This window comes from Parus major, chromosome 3 (assembly GCF_001522545.3).
Source record: "Parus major isolate Abel chromosome 3, Parus_major1.1, whole genome shotgun sequence".
Taxonomy (NCBI): domain Eukaryota; kingdom Metazoa; phylum Chordata; class Aves; order Passeriformes; family Paridae; genus Parus; species Parus major.
This window is the reverse complement of record NC_031770.1, coordinates 33,983,926-33,999,193: the sequence shown is the minus strand read 5'-3', so window position 1 is coordinate 33,999,193 and position 15,268 is coordinate 33,983,926.

The following is a 15,268-nucleotide window of genomic DNA, read 5'->3' as shown; positions in this document are numbered from 1 at the left end:
CAACAAGACCACCTCATCTGGACTACTACCATCACCCTAACAGGGTTCCAGGCTGTATTCTGACTCTGTCAGTGTTTTTGATATTATTGCATTTATTCTTTTTATCATTTTCCTATTAAATTATAATTCTGACTTGCGATCTCTCACTGGTTTGATTTCAAACTAGTACAGCGACCCATATTCATCCTGTCTATGCTACTTTTAAGTACAGATCTCTATCATTCCTCAGTAATCTCAGCGAGTAATGTCAGTCTATGTGGTCCTTTCCTATATAGAGGTAATACCATACCTTTGAGCATGTTATCCTCTCTGTACATTTTTTGCAGCCCTAGTGCATAGAACTCATGGTGTGAGTCCTCCACAGATTTAGAAAATGGCATAATTAATGGGGTTTTTTTACTCTTTTAGTAGCTCCTCACATTGTTTGCCCTTTTGTCTGCTATTGAAACCACAACTTGACACTTTTCATAGAACCATCACCACTATTAGACCTTGTCATTACTCATTCTATGGTTAGTACCACAAGATATTTTTGCACATCTTTGCTGCCAGTTTATTATCTAGACTGACTATCCCTTTTCCATGTTTCTAAAAATACTCCATGCTCCATATGCAGAACCTCCAGTGTCTCCAGCAGACAGGTTTCTACTGAGAAGACCAATCTTTGCTTGTTTCCTCTTCAACATTTGCATTAGTTGCCATAATAACACAGTTTTCTGCATTAGTGTTCCCAGGATGCTCTCAGTACAGTCTAGTAACAGCACACTGAGCACCGTAGTGACTGATCCTTTACCCTTTCTCACGGGTTGGCAGATGCTTCTTTCCATTCCCATTCCACATGGTGGAAAGATGGAAAGATGTATTTTCTGTAGCCCCATGAAAAACCTATGGACCTAATACAATGTCCACTCTCCTCTGTTATTTCTACAGTTCTAGGGAAATAACATCTATAAACTCATTATGTTAATTTCACAGGAATTATGCCTTATATGACATTCGTGCCACTGTCTTACCGAGCAGAAGAGAGAGTTAAAAATATATATCCTTCATGTTAAGTGCATGGCCTTTTAGGCTTAAATCAAGTAAAACAAAATTGTTTTGCACTTTGCTACCTGATTTCTTTCTTCTCTACTACATTACTATTAGCAGCTTCTCCCTGACACAAATATCAGAAGGAAAACATCTCCGCCTACTGCACACTTATATCATAACAAAATCAACTGCTATTCACAACATACATTTTGCACCAGTGTCAATATCACAGCAGAAAAATAGTTTTGATGTTCCAAGAAAATTCAGCCTTTTGATGCCAAAGCCAAAAATCTTAATATTAGTGGAGCTCATCCAGCCTTCTACCAGAAACAAGGCTCTGAACCAGCTGCCCTGTCTAGACTTTTAATTCAGTCATGGTGGGGGAAGAAGGCATGGGGTATGTGTTAAGTTAAAAACATCTTTTGTAAATATTTTTATGAATGACACAAGCTAAAAATTTCAAAAGCACTTATGTGACCTGAAAGACCAGTTCTCTTTATGAGTCACGCAGATATCTGTCACTGACTTATCGGCAGAGTTTCAAAGCATTTAAGTACAGTATCCTTTTGAAAAGGAGTTATACATCTCTTCCAGATCCTTCCAAAAACCAAAGGAAAATCAAGCACATTATGGCTCTATTCTCACGTCTTTATGCGTGAAGGCATCATTGGGAAAATAAAGTTGTCAAAACCAGTGCATCAACCATGGTAAATAAAGATTTGCAGCACTGGTTCTATGTCATATTAGGTAATTGCACAGTGTTAACATCCACTGTGTGTGCAGGTAAAGTCCTGGAGGCATGCAGAGTACTAGATTTCTTGCAAATTTTCTCTCTTTATTATAAAATAAGAAAAGTAAAATAAAGAAAAATGATGCTGAAATTCTTCTTGAATTTCTTTTTGCTGAAAAATTTAACTTCTGACAATAAAAACATTCCATTGTTATAGCCCCAAGCTGATATCTTTAGGACCAAGACCTGAAATGATAAACTTCTTATCTTGTACCACTCCTCACTGACTCACTTGGTTGAGGAGGAGTGGAGGTATAAAGCATGACATGAAACATAATTTTGAAATCTTTTAACTGTCTCATTAGAACAGATTGAAAGAAAATGTTTGATCACTACACAGCTGAGATGGATTTTTTAAAACTTAAGAAAGAGGTGGATAAAATATAGGGAAAAAATACAAAGAAACAAACCCTCTTCCCCCCACAAAAATTATTAATAACATATCCTATATACCTTGGATATAATCTTCTTCATATACCAAAGATCTTCAGTTGTACAACTGAAGGAAAAATCACCATAGAAATTGAATCAGAAGTCAGAGGGAGAAAATGAATCTTATTAAAATGACATTCTAAAATATATTTGCTGTTCTCTGTTAAAAGTGATGTTAATTAATTCTTGGGATTCTTTAGTGGATTTGTTTACATAAATATCAGTATACGGATTTACCCATGAGCATACATGAATCATAGTGCACTTAAATATGCACTCAAATTTCTTTTTCAGGCAGTTTATGAATTGGGCCTAAGAATATCATGAGAGTCTAACCATCAACATACCATTTTCTTAACATATTTCTCCTAGCTTTTAAAATTGTATCTCGTAGCAGTTAGCAACAGTACTGCAATGTCTATATCTAAAGCCAGAATTTGCATCAGCAGTATGTTGATAAAGTTAATGAAGCTTAAAATGATTAAGGAGATGTTTCAATGATGTTTCAATAATTGGTTATTAATACTGAAATGAAAACTGAATCCACTGTGATTCTAAGCTCTAAAAATTATATGTCTAAAATAGTAGTAGAAGCTAATTACCATTTATTAACTCCAGGAAATTTCAGTGTGCTGTTTACAGATGGCCTAAGAAGCAATATTCAAGTTATTTTGCATGCAAGACTTCTTTTAAAAGGAAATTCTTAATCTTAAAGAGTCTTGGGGTGGCAATAAGTTGCAACACAGAAAGCCCAGCACTATGACTCTGTAACAGAGGAGAGCACAGATTCAAACTTTCTGGATCTTTGTGAAAATCAGTATCATCCATCAAAGGACACTTGTTTGCCAGCTATTATGGCACCTAGTTTATAGGAAAGAGGTCTCTGGCTATGCTTAGCATTACAAGCTCATTTTTCTTGAATCAAGCCTGTCTTAGACTCCAGACACAATACAGAGAAGAAAAAGAACTCTACAATGCCTTAAATGGTGGAAAACTGTACAACGTACACCAAGTTAGAAGAAAAAGGCCAAAAGAGCACCTATCTACCCCACTGTTCAAGAATGCTGCCAGGAGAGTGTCTGTTGGCACCTCAGCACCTAGATTTGCACCATCCCAAGAGAGATGGCTGGCAGGGATTTCTTGTGCTCTCTTTTATCATCTCTTACTGAAAGAACAGGTGGAATGAGGGAGCGCTTGTGCTGCTGAGGAGGAAGAGAAACAAATTGCTCCATCAGCACACACAAAAAGTAAATATGATGGTGCAGATGCTGGAAGCAGAGCCCTCTTCTAACACATTCCCACATATCATCTAACAAGCACTTCAGCAGATCTACAGGATCTTGTGTTCCTGTATCAGCTTTGCTAGTTAACCACATCTTCTCTTTTATGGGATCAGGCAGAGACTGATCTTCCTTCGCAAGAGTCTGCTTTTAGTTCCACTGAACAACTGAACAAAATACCCTCTAGAGGAGGGGCACGGCTGTGCCTCTGCACTTTCACTGTGAAGTTAATGATGCTGACACCCTTTCCAAAGGCCTTTGAGCTCTGCTTGCAAAAGGGTATTGTAAATCTGGAGGACAAAGAGGGAAAGCCTTCCAAGTTGTCTGTGTCATTTCTATCAGTAATGCCAAATAGAGCAGCCTATAAAAAGGTAAGAAACAGCAAGACCATTGCCCCTATGTGCATCCCATGCTGCAGCAGAAATAATGACTTTGCTGCCTGTTGGCAGAACCCCAAACTGTATTAAAACAGTTTTCAGACATATTTTTCTCTTTTTTTTCCATTTTGACAAACAGGCAATAAATATAAATTACCACTGGTTAGACTCAGAAATAATGCCTGTGGGCATATGGAAGAAATGACACTAACAACTGGTAGGCAGTCTCAGTCAGCTCTGAACCGTCTCCACTTCTCATTATTCAACAAGATAAGAATCACAGCATGTATTGGTAACCAAGTTGAGGTAGGTAGGTAGGAAGGGAGGGAGGTAGGTAGGTAGGGAGGGAGGGAGGCAAACAGCAGTCTCTCATCTGTGATTTTCCATTTCTTGCAAGTTAAAAAAAAATCTTCAACTATAACCTTAGACAACTTCATATCCAAGAGCTAAGCTCTCTGTATAATACATGCTTTAAGAAACATCAGGTATACCCTGTAATTATGGAACAATGGACAAGTAAAATCTGAATGTAATTCCTTGTGAAACGCTGTTGGTTGCCAGTGGCGGCTTAAAAACTTTGGGGAAACTGAGAATGTTTGGACAAACGCAAGCTATTCAGTTCAGTGACATTCATGACCTATGTTTGGTGCTTGTGAACATGCTGACAGTGAAGTTTTATTCACAGTAACATTTGGGAGAAGCTTTTATTATTGTCAGTGTGTATGCCTGTACATAAATCTGAATGCTAACATGAAGACATATTTGCAAGACAATCTGTTATGGTCTTCCCAGAGAGACAACAGAAGCAATGAAAAGTAATTTCAGTGACCAAGTATACAACTCAAAGAGCATGCAAGAAATACCATTAATGCACAAACAATCCCCAGCAGAAAATATTACCTCTCAGAAGCTTAAAGACACAGTGCTGTCCAGTAAAAAACCCTGGTGCCTCATTTGCAGTAGTCAACCAACACAATGACAGAGTGAGGTAGCCACAAGTCAAGGTGAGAGAATACAAGCAGACTGTCAAATAATCACTTACAGAGGAAAATGAACAGTTTTGGAGTATGTAAGATCTGAAAAGAAAAATCAAATGCAAGTCTGCATCTGCAGTAGAAAAGATGCAATGCTGCCAGCTTCTGCATTTAAACACCTAACTTTCCATTGACTAGACAAAAGTCCACCTCTGCTCTCTGGGATGCAGTTTCAGTTCCTCACTTCCTTTCTTTGTCTATGTCTCTACTGAAAGATCTAAAAAGCCCTACAAAAGTAATGTATATCTGGCATAACTGTATGATTACACATTTCCACCAAATTAGCCAAACAGGCACCTTGGGCATTTGGAATCCAGTTCTGCATTGCCTGCCACTATTCATATTCACTGGAGGATGCAGGCAATGTCCCACCACAAAAGTATTTGTGGTTGGCTCCTTGATAACAAAAAAAACTTTCTTTTTGTGATGTGAGCCACTGCTTCAGGAGAAAACCTTGGACTTCCTCTGCACTATGGAGATGTGCTTCATATTTCAACATGGTAAAGACATTAGAAATACATCTTAGTATGACCTTTCACAAGTGGCGATGAACACAAGTCCACACCTAAGCCTCACAACAATCCTTCCTGTGGTAATACAGCCATACTTGGAAGTGATTTGTTTCATGTTCAGCATGGACCATCTACAGGTAGGCAGCCTGTAAACAGAGGCGGGGATACACACTCAGTTCATCATTTTGCTAGATATTCTGTCATGATGTCAACATTCCCAGAGGAGCAATGACTGCCATTCCCTTTGTAACATCTCTAACCTGAGAAGAGATACACTGCAAATGCAGGAGGCTTAGCACTGAAGGAAGCACTGCAGAATAAAAAGCATTCATTACTTCACCAGTGATCCTCAGAAAGCTGCTATTGAGAGTTGCTGACCACTGTGAGGCCCCATGCTCCTCCTCTCTAGGTAGCTGGTCATAAACTTTTATGTCTTCTTCCTCTTTACCAGCAGAAATGTCTTAGCCTCATTTTAGCAAAAATTTCACACAGAAAATCCCAGAAGTAATTAAGGATTAGACCTCTATAGTACCTTAAAACTGAGCCTCCTCTATGAACAGAACACAATCCTTTTGTTCACTGCAGTCTTAGCCTTTCCTGTAAGTTCAGCTCAGATCCCCAGTCTTGTTCTGCAGTTATCAAAGTCAGTATGGTATCCAGGGAGATACACTTGCTGTTATTAGTGTTGTCTCTTGAGTGCCCAAACAAAACACTCCATTCCCATAATCACACCATGTGCAGTGCCCCAGGCCTCACTGGGTAAGAATACTGAGCTGGGAAAATGTGATTGACACATTCAAATGTGGGGTGCTCTGGCTCTGGATACTGCCTCTGGCGACTTAGCTGGCTGATGGGCAGCAGCATGCAGTTCAATGGTCACAAGTCAAGATTTAAGTATTGAGAGTGGCATAAAAGAAATATTAAAGTCCAACAAGCATTCAGATCAAAGAGAGAGTGCCTTGGTCTTATGTAAGGATTGCTGCATCTGGAATAAATGGAGCACTGAGCTTTGAAATGGGAACTATGAAAATATTGGCAATGATTTTCTCCTGATTTTCTTGTACAATATCCAGTCTTCAAAAGGGACAGGAATATGCTACCTGATCTAGCCAGAAACTTTCAGAATTAACGGCCCTCTATGGAATTTGTTGAATGCCATAAGCTGGTATTTTCTTCTTTTGCTTCCAGATTTTTCAATCTGATAAGAAACAGGCTTAGATCAGACTGCCACAGGAGTCAGTCTAATAAACACAGATGCATTATCAGCACAGGAGGTATCCAAGGTCTTTTGTATGTCTGAAAGACCACACAGTTAATGCAAAAAAGTCCTGGCATCCCAAACTAAACTGAAGATAGGGTTTGTGAGATTTGGCTTGAGGTTAGGAAAGAAAGGATTTCAATCACTGTAACGATACTTAGAAATCATTGAATCTGATGGTAGAAGGAATACATGACTGGAATAACAAACTGGGGTTTGTTCTTTTTTTCTAGTCCATTATTTTATATTCTTATGGTCATTTGATTCTGAGATAAGTCAAGTAATTATATAAATTGTGGAGTAGCCATGCATAGACTGCAACACCTGCTGAAAACTGAGACAGTGGGATCTTAAATTAGCAAGAAAGAGTCTTTTATCATCTCTCATCCAGGGTCAGACTAGGCAAAGCTTTCTCCATCATAAGTTCTAGGGAAAACCTCTTCCCACCCCACTAGCATATTTCAGGAAACCAAGTTAACAAATCAATTATTTAAGTTTCATTATGCCTGTGATGAGACCTTCCTCACACAAAATGGACTTTTTTCCCAAGCAAGACAACTGAGTGGAACTTTGTCTTGCTTGATGAAACCCAGCAAGTTTGGGAGATCATAGAGTGAATTTAGCAACTAATACTAAATATTTCTGAACTTCAGACTCTGATACTTCCGTCCCTTTTTAGTCATGACAGCATCTCCTCCCAATTCAAAGGAGACCATAAACAAAATTTTCTAAAAGGCTTCAAACATAAAAATAAAGCAGTGCCCTATTTTTAATGCACTTAGAACTATAGCACATCTGACAAGTTTTATTTTCCTTTATACATAAACCATTCTTATTTGTATCTGTTATATTCAAAGTCTTCTATTAATCTCTTTTTCTTTATAGCTGCAAGCAATTTACTGTGCTAAAGGAAGATGAGGTCACAGTCTGTAAATCCCAAAATCATCACAAGTGCCTTTTTAGAACATAAGCCTGGTATTTGCTATTCATCAGTACTGCTGTAATAGCTACTTCTATAAGCAAAGACATTTAATTCATGCCAAACAGAAGAATAACACAAAGGAAATTTTACCATTTTTTAGTTTTCAAATGTGGTTATTCTTCCATTTAATCTCAGGACTAGGAAATGTATTTATGATGAGATTTCTTTTTTTTTTTTTTTTTACCCAGCCACCAATATATTTTAATAAATTCTATATAAATATCTTCAAGGCCAAACACCTTGAATACTCTTGCTTTGATGACAGTATTTGTAACTTCATTCTTTCTTTTCCATTAAGTTGACTGGTTAAAGTTGACTAAAAGTTTAAATGAGTTTGTTTAATTTAATAAACAACACTTCTGCTTTATTTTAAAGATAGCAAAAAATTTCTCTAAAACATAGTCTGATACAAGTAGGCTACAAACATTTGCTTTTCTCTTTTTTTGCCTATGTGCTGCCTTTTACTTTTTTTTTTTTTGATCTATGTTCTTCATCACTTGACCAGTTTGTAAAGTACAATGAGTTATCTATACTCTGGAATTTTGTAAATTTTATGGATTTTCCTGCAGAATCAACAATACTGGTAGAATTCTCACTTATACAATAACATGCGTTGCCAACATCATTTATGTTTTGTTAACAAATTTCTACAGAATCTGACAGATACACAGAGGGCTGAAAAATAATTATGTTACTCCAGGCTTCTTGGAAATAAGCAACATAGAGGAAAGTGTCCCGAAAGAAGACATCAGCTTAGTGCAGAACTCAGGTGCTGCTGTACCCTGGACCTTTACCCATGAGATAAAATGACTTCTCTAAAGTTTCACAGACTTCTCACCCATGGGACAGAAGTTGTCACAACCTTATGGTTGCAGCAGTGTTTGTTATTATCTCACAAATATTGGCATCACCCCCCAGCGTAAAGAATGTTAACGTTATAACACAGACAAACAATTTTAAGTGTGGGTTAGTTTGCTTACCTTAATTTTATGCCCAAATTTCTAAACCATCAGGGAAAGTTCTGGTCACCTTGACTTTTCTGGAAATTCAGACAAAAAGAAATCCCACAAAATAGTTGTAGAGAAATGATAGTTTAAACTTTATTCTAAGTGTAGGGTCTATTACACAGCAGTATAGCATACCTGCAGTTAGGCTGTTATGAGAATCCTGCATATCTTTACACTTATTTAAGGGATAATCTCTATTTCTTACAGCTTTGCTACACAATGCCATAAAAAGCTGCTGAGATTAATAACAGAAGTTAAATCAACTTCCAGAGCTGTATTTAGAGAGCATACAACAGGGCCACTGAGGAAACCTAATTGTATTTTAAAGTAAACCACACATAATAGGAGACAGCAATATTTTTCTCCTCTTGGAAGGGGCTTTGCAGATCTGTACTCTTCTTAAACTTTATGGTACCATACAGTATGCACTAGATACACAGGGATATAGAAGATCTGAAGTCTGCACTGATTAGAAGACACAGGGAATGGAAAGACTAATTAAAGACTACTGCAAAGTTAAATCACATTAGCTAAAGCTCATTAGATTTGTGCATGGGTACTTTGTTTCTGAGTGAGAGGGTCCACACTGAGCTGACTGCACTTCCGCTAACGTAATTTTACATCACACTCTAACTTATTATATCTTGGCTTTACTGGACATGTGCCTTAAAATTCTCAGTGTTTCCACAGTGAGGTAAAATCTACAAACAAATGAAGAAGAGGCTCCAAGTGCTAGATTTCAAGGGGCACTTTTAAGTGAGAGTTAAAGCTCCTGAGGCCAATGACTTCTAAACACCATCATGCTCAGCAGCAGCTGGCAGAGGTGGCTGCAGGCACCTGTTTGTGCCACCCTGTTGTCCATCTTTGTGCCCCAGCAGAGGCTGCAGAAGAGGTGACACACACCCACCACAATTGGCACAGCCTGCTCCTCACCCAGAGTGCTCCCTCTGCACAGGAGGGGCCCTTCAGGAGCAGCAGACGTGTAGCCAATGACAGTGACCCTTAGAGCCATAAGAGGTAGGAACTGGAATAAATAATGCTAAACCTAAACACATGACACAATACAGTAGAGGACACTGAGACAAGGGATCAGACCTAAACTCCAAAACACCTACCAGCAGTTCCTGCAGGACTCTTCAGGGACAGGAAACCGTTCCTCAGCATCCTCTTGGAATACCAAACATTGCTGCCCTCCAGAAATCAAAATCTTCTAGTCACTTCTTCCTAAGGTGTTGGAATCCAAAATAAAAGCCTCTCTGAGCTCCTCAGAGAGAGAAAAGAATTAAAATACATTAAATCATAGGTACAGAGTAAAAGTGTAGGTTTTAGTTTTAAGGAAGTAAAAATATAGCTTAAGTGCCCTAAGGGTCTGTGTTAGCTAGTGAAAAGCCTTATTACCCAGTTTAAAGTTCAGAGATAATACCCTTCACAAATTCAACTTAGCTCTAGAGATAATGAAAATATAGTTTGCATTCTTAGATAAGAACACATAGAATTACTCACATAAACAGATAATACCCATTGCCTTCGCATGTTAGAATTAAGTTCTGATTGGTGAAGAAAGTATTGTTTTAGAAGTGTGTTTTTAGCTGATTGGATGATTTATGAATTTAATCCCCTGTATTGGGGAATCAAGAAAAAAAAAAAATCTGAAGAAGAAGGACAGCAGCACCATCATCATCACCAACTGCTCTTGTAGCCCAGGACAACAGAACTCCACACAAGAAGCTGCTGCCCTGAACATCGGGACCTTATACCAGAGAGCTGCTGCTCAGAACTCAGGACTTTATGCCAAAGCTTTAGTAAAGACAGTAACTTTCTAAACTCATTGCCTTTGAGATGATGCTTTTATACATTAAATACCTTTCTAGCAACCATCAACTCCTTGTGCCTCTTTGAGACCTGGAAATACTCCTGGAATCCGCGTTGAAGAGTCAACACTAAGGGTTAGAAATTATGTTCTTAGTCAAAATAAAGAAAGGAAATGTTTATGGCTAATATAGTCAAATTATGGAAATTTGCAATAAGCACTAGTCTCAAAAGCAACATCACAGATGATGCAATGAAAGCTTCCAGATCAAATGGATATTCTTTGTTCAAAGTGGAAACATATCTTTCTCTACTTCAGCTTCTCTTTCATATGGCAGTCTGTGACTCAAGACACATTCAGTTCCAAAGACAGAGAGGCTTACTAGTAGAGAAGGTAGAGAATGTACTAAAGACAATTTAAGCTTGATTTCTTCTACTATTTTGTCTGAGGAGAACAAAAATACAAGCTAATTTTGACTAAACTAATTAAACTTCTATTGTAACAAATTAAAATTTATATCACTCACACTTATTAAATATGAGTTATTTAAATTTATTAAACATAAGTTTAATGCTTATTTGTTCTGAATGTTGCTATTTTTAAGTAGCATGATGAAAAAAATTTAATGGAAGGAGGATTAGTGGAGTCTTGTATTTGCAAATTTTCAAAGCTAGAAGTATTTGCACACTTATGAAATCTAAGAGATGCATTGTTATGTGGTTTATTTTGGACAATCATTAAAAATATTTCTAAAGATAGTAAGTAGACTACGTTTAAAGCAAAGTCTAAAATATTAGAAAAAAATTAAGTTTAGTTATAAAGAACCCCAAATTTGTGTTAATTAGAAATATATTTTATTAAACCACAATTTTGCTATGGATTTGTTATACAAAAAAACTGATGTTTACATTTTCAGAATTATTTTTCTTTACAAGTCAGATACTTCTACTGAAATAAATCAAGAAATACCACAAGAGTGGCACATGTAACATTCCTCTATGTCTGTGGGTAGGCATAGTTATATAAACTTTTCTAATAAAAAGTATTAGTTTTCTAATAATTGTTCTAAATCCAGAAATCAGTTCTCAAAAGGATTAGGAAGAGCTATGGTTTATTTCCATTGCATCCATTGACTCATTTCACCTGCACTCATTAACAGAAAGTAAAAATTACTCAGCTGGAAACTTAAAAACTGTATTTCTGTCTTTGACTGAAATTGCAAAATGGCACTTTCTCTCCAAATCAAAGACAATGTGCTTCTTTCAAGCTCAATGACTGCACTGTAAGCCTGCTGAAATTACCAAACAGTAAAGTTCTCCAAGGACTAATAAGATGTAATTTTAGGACAATGTCACATGGAAGTTATTATATTTTTACATCTTCTTTACCCTGTGCTTGATATTTCTGCCTTTTTTATTTTGTAAGAGCCAATTACTTAAATAAATGATAGTACAAATGCATGTTGAGGGCTTTTTAGTGAGAATAATGTGTTGTTTTGCCCTGTTTTCTCTATTTTCTATGTAGGAATAGATCAGTGTGGTGTCATTACCTTATGACTCCTTATCTCTAGGCATTGTCATTACACCTACCCATTATCAGAGATGTGTATCATATTAGTAAGTACCTCATCACAGAAATATCAGCTTTTTCATTTTATGCTGGAGCATGCAGTGCTGATTTTTACATATGTACAGCATTACCATAGAGACATAACAAAAGATAGCTACTACATCCCAGAAAGAGCCCTGAGGTTGCGTGGAGATTAAGCCAGAAACACTCAGGATGCCAGCAGCACCTTCCTCAAGAAAATATCAGAGGATTTACTCAGCCTACCAATCTTCCCCCAAAGAAACACTTGCCAATTGTTTGAGGAAAGCATGATTAATGTTAAATACATTGCCATAAACAATTAACCAGATTAGAGGGCATTTAATTTATCAGAACCTTCACAGGGTAAACACTGATCTTATGCCTAATTCCCAGATAACAGGCAGCTGTTGGTGTCATAGTGAATGGAGTTGCATGGTGCTCCTTGCTTATACCAGGATTCCTCACACATTTAAGGTTTTGTTTGTCTCTGCCTGCTCGCACTTTAGCTTAGCTTTGCTGCATTGAGGTTTGACAATTGTGACTCCTGTCTGTGCCTCAGCTGTTTTTATGTCCCTAGTCAATTTGATCCCAGTGTTTGAGCATGGCATATTAGAGGAGCAATGTGGCAAAGCTTTCCTGCCCAGATACATGATGAAGATCATAAAACCCCATACCTACAGAGCTGTGCAGGAAAAAAAAATAAAAATAAGAATTAAAACAAAAGAAGGCTACATTTTTTAAAGCCTTTTCACTACAATTTAATAAATATTTCTAACAAAAAAAAAAAAAACCTGGATTAAATTCAAAACTGAAAAACTTTCAATGTGGAGAACTTGGAAACCAAACTCAGGAGAACTTGGAAACAAAACAAGGTTTTTGTTTTGTCAAGTGTGCAACTTCCAACAAGAACTGAGTACATTATCCAGCTCCTGATCAGCTCTGCTGTCCTGCCCTATAAGAGGCTGAGTTATAATGCAATTCCATTCAGACAAAAACAGCAAAATAGAAGAATTGAAAGTGGCAACTGTCAGGTTAAGAATGCAGGCTTACCTTGCACTGCACACTGGAAGAACACAGAAAATAAGGTTCCAATATAATATCTGCTTCAGCATCTGCCTTCCTCACAATGACAAGAAGAAATAGAGTGTGTTATCTACAGGAGAAATGCAGAAGTTCCAATAATTGCATAAAGACTTCCTGGCTGGCATTGTGCTATGTGTGCGGAGTGTGCTGGCAGCGCAGGCTGCTACCATTTGCATTCCCCTCGTATCACACCTGCTGGCACAGAAACTCTAAGGCAGATTTTATCCTCTGACTTCCCTCATTCTGTTTACAAGTAACATGTTTACATTGTTAACACTGAAAATACACAGTTTCTCTTAGTGCATAGTATTACTGTTCCCAGCAGTGATTGTGCTGGCCAAACTAATTGTCAAACTTCATTCAAAACCAGAAAGAGTTTCATTTGTCTTTGTGATGACACCTGGAGGATATGTTATAAAGTACCAGCTCTTTATTCCTCTCCTGGACACTTTTCCTTCACATTTTTCCACCTCCTTCAATGACTTCCCATTCCTCCACTTATTAAGAGCTAGAGTTTTAAAACAAAGATTTGCAGAAGACTTCAGAAGGCAAAAGATTAGACGTGTATTTTTTAAAAACTCCTCCAACCTTGACACTATTTTCACAATAGTTTCCTCCTGACTTGCTAGATGCATTTCCTCAAATATCTAAAGCATACAGTTATATTACCTTTTTCTGCAGGACATTTAATCCAGGGAGAACTAACTACACTTCATTTGTTTAGAGCTTGCTCAAATACATCTTCAGATCATTTAATCATTCCAAATAGTCACACCTTTAATTTTCACAGTCTATGCAGGATTTCAAAGTCATTTTTCACTACTTTGATCTCTTAGTAAAAATCAGTCTGATCCTTGGGTTCACAAAGCACATTGGGTTTGCTGACTTTCTCTTTGAATACAGCTAGCCTGCAACACTGCTGAACTGCCACTCTGTCAGCAGAGCTTCATCAGAGGAGCATCTGTTCCCAGGAACTGGATTTACTTTGCAGTCAAGGGAAAAACACCCATATGGTTCTCTGTGACTCATACAGAATTTTATGTGAGTCAGTGGTAATGGTCACTAAACTCCAAATCTCGGTATTTTAAAAAGTTCCTGTTTGCATTTGCAAACTCCAGAAAAAACTCAAAAATATGCAAAATATTAATAATGTGTTGAAATACTTGTGTTCCCTTCCTTCTGTCTCTCATCCACTAATGTTCACAAAATAAAATGCAACAGAATAACTGAAGTAGGAACTGTTGGAATATGAGTTTTCTTAATAACCTCCCATGTTGCTTTCCATTTTTCCAGATCAAAGAAGTGATGGAATTACAAGGAATGTGGAAAATAACTACGTTCTACTATGAAACGCTGAAATATTTTCACACTTATGCCTCGTGTGTCAACAACGGAGTTTAGACCACTACCTCATGCTGTCAATGTTATAGTGACCCACACAAAGCTGCTTACCAAAATGGAGAGAAACATGAATGCACCATTCCCTATTACACAATTTATTGTTATAGTGGAACTGAACTAAGAGTTTTCTGCTGACAGCAGATATTGCTCTTCCTCTCCTAACAATCCTGTTGTTTTCTTCTTTTTCAGACTTCCCTGATCACTCAGAAAAGCTTTCCCAGACCACTGTCACACTGGCATTAAAAAAAATATTCTTTTTCTTCCTTTTTATTCCTTATTTCTTGGAATACTTTTTGCCAATTTAGCAAGTTCTAAACATGTAATTAGATACTGCCAAAACTGAGGAAAACGATGCATGGCACAGTCTAAAGCAGGGAGAAGAAAATAATATGCTAGTGATCAGCAACAATCTATTGATTTGGATCAAATCCTAATAGAAATCCACAGCTTTACGGATCCTGGAGTCTTCAGCAGAGATTCTCAATCTGCCATGCTCACTGACCTGCCTGACATATTCTTGATAGCCCTTGCCCACCAAGGTTTATACTCTAAACAGATACAGCAAACAGCCAGCAGGAAGACAGAATATTAAAAACTCATCCAGAATTTCAGGGTCAATTGCAGGATTTGGCTTCTTTAGTCGCAGGTCAGCATCAAAGTCTAAAGGCAATGTGATATGA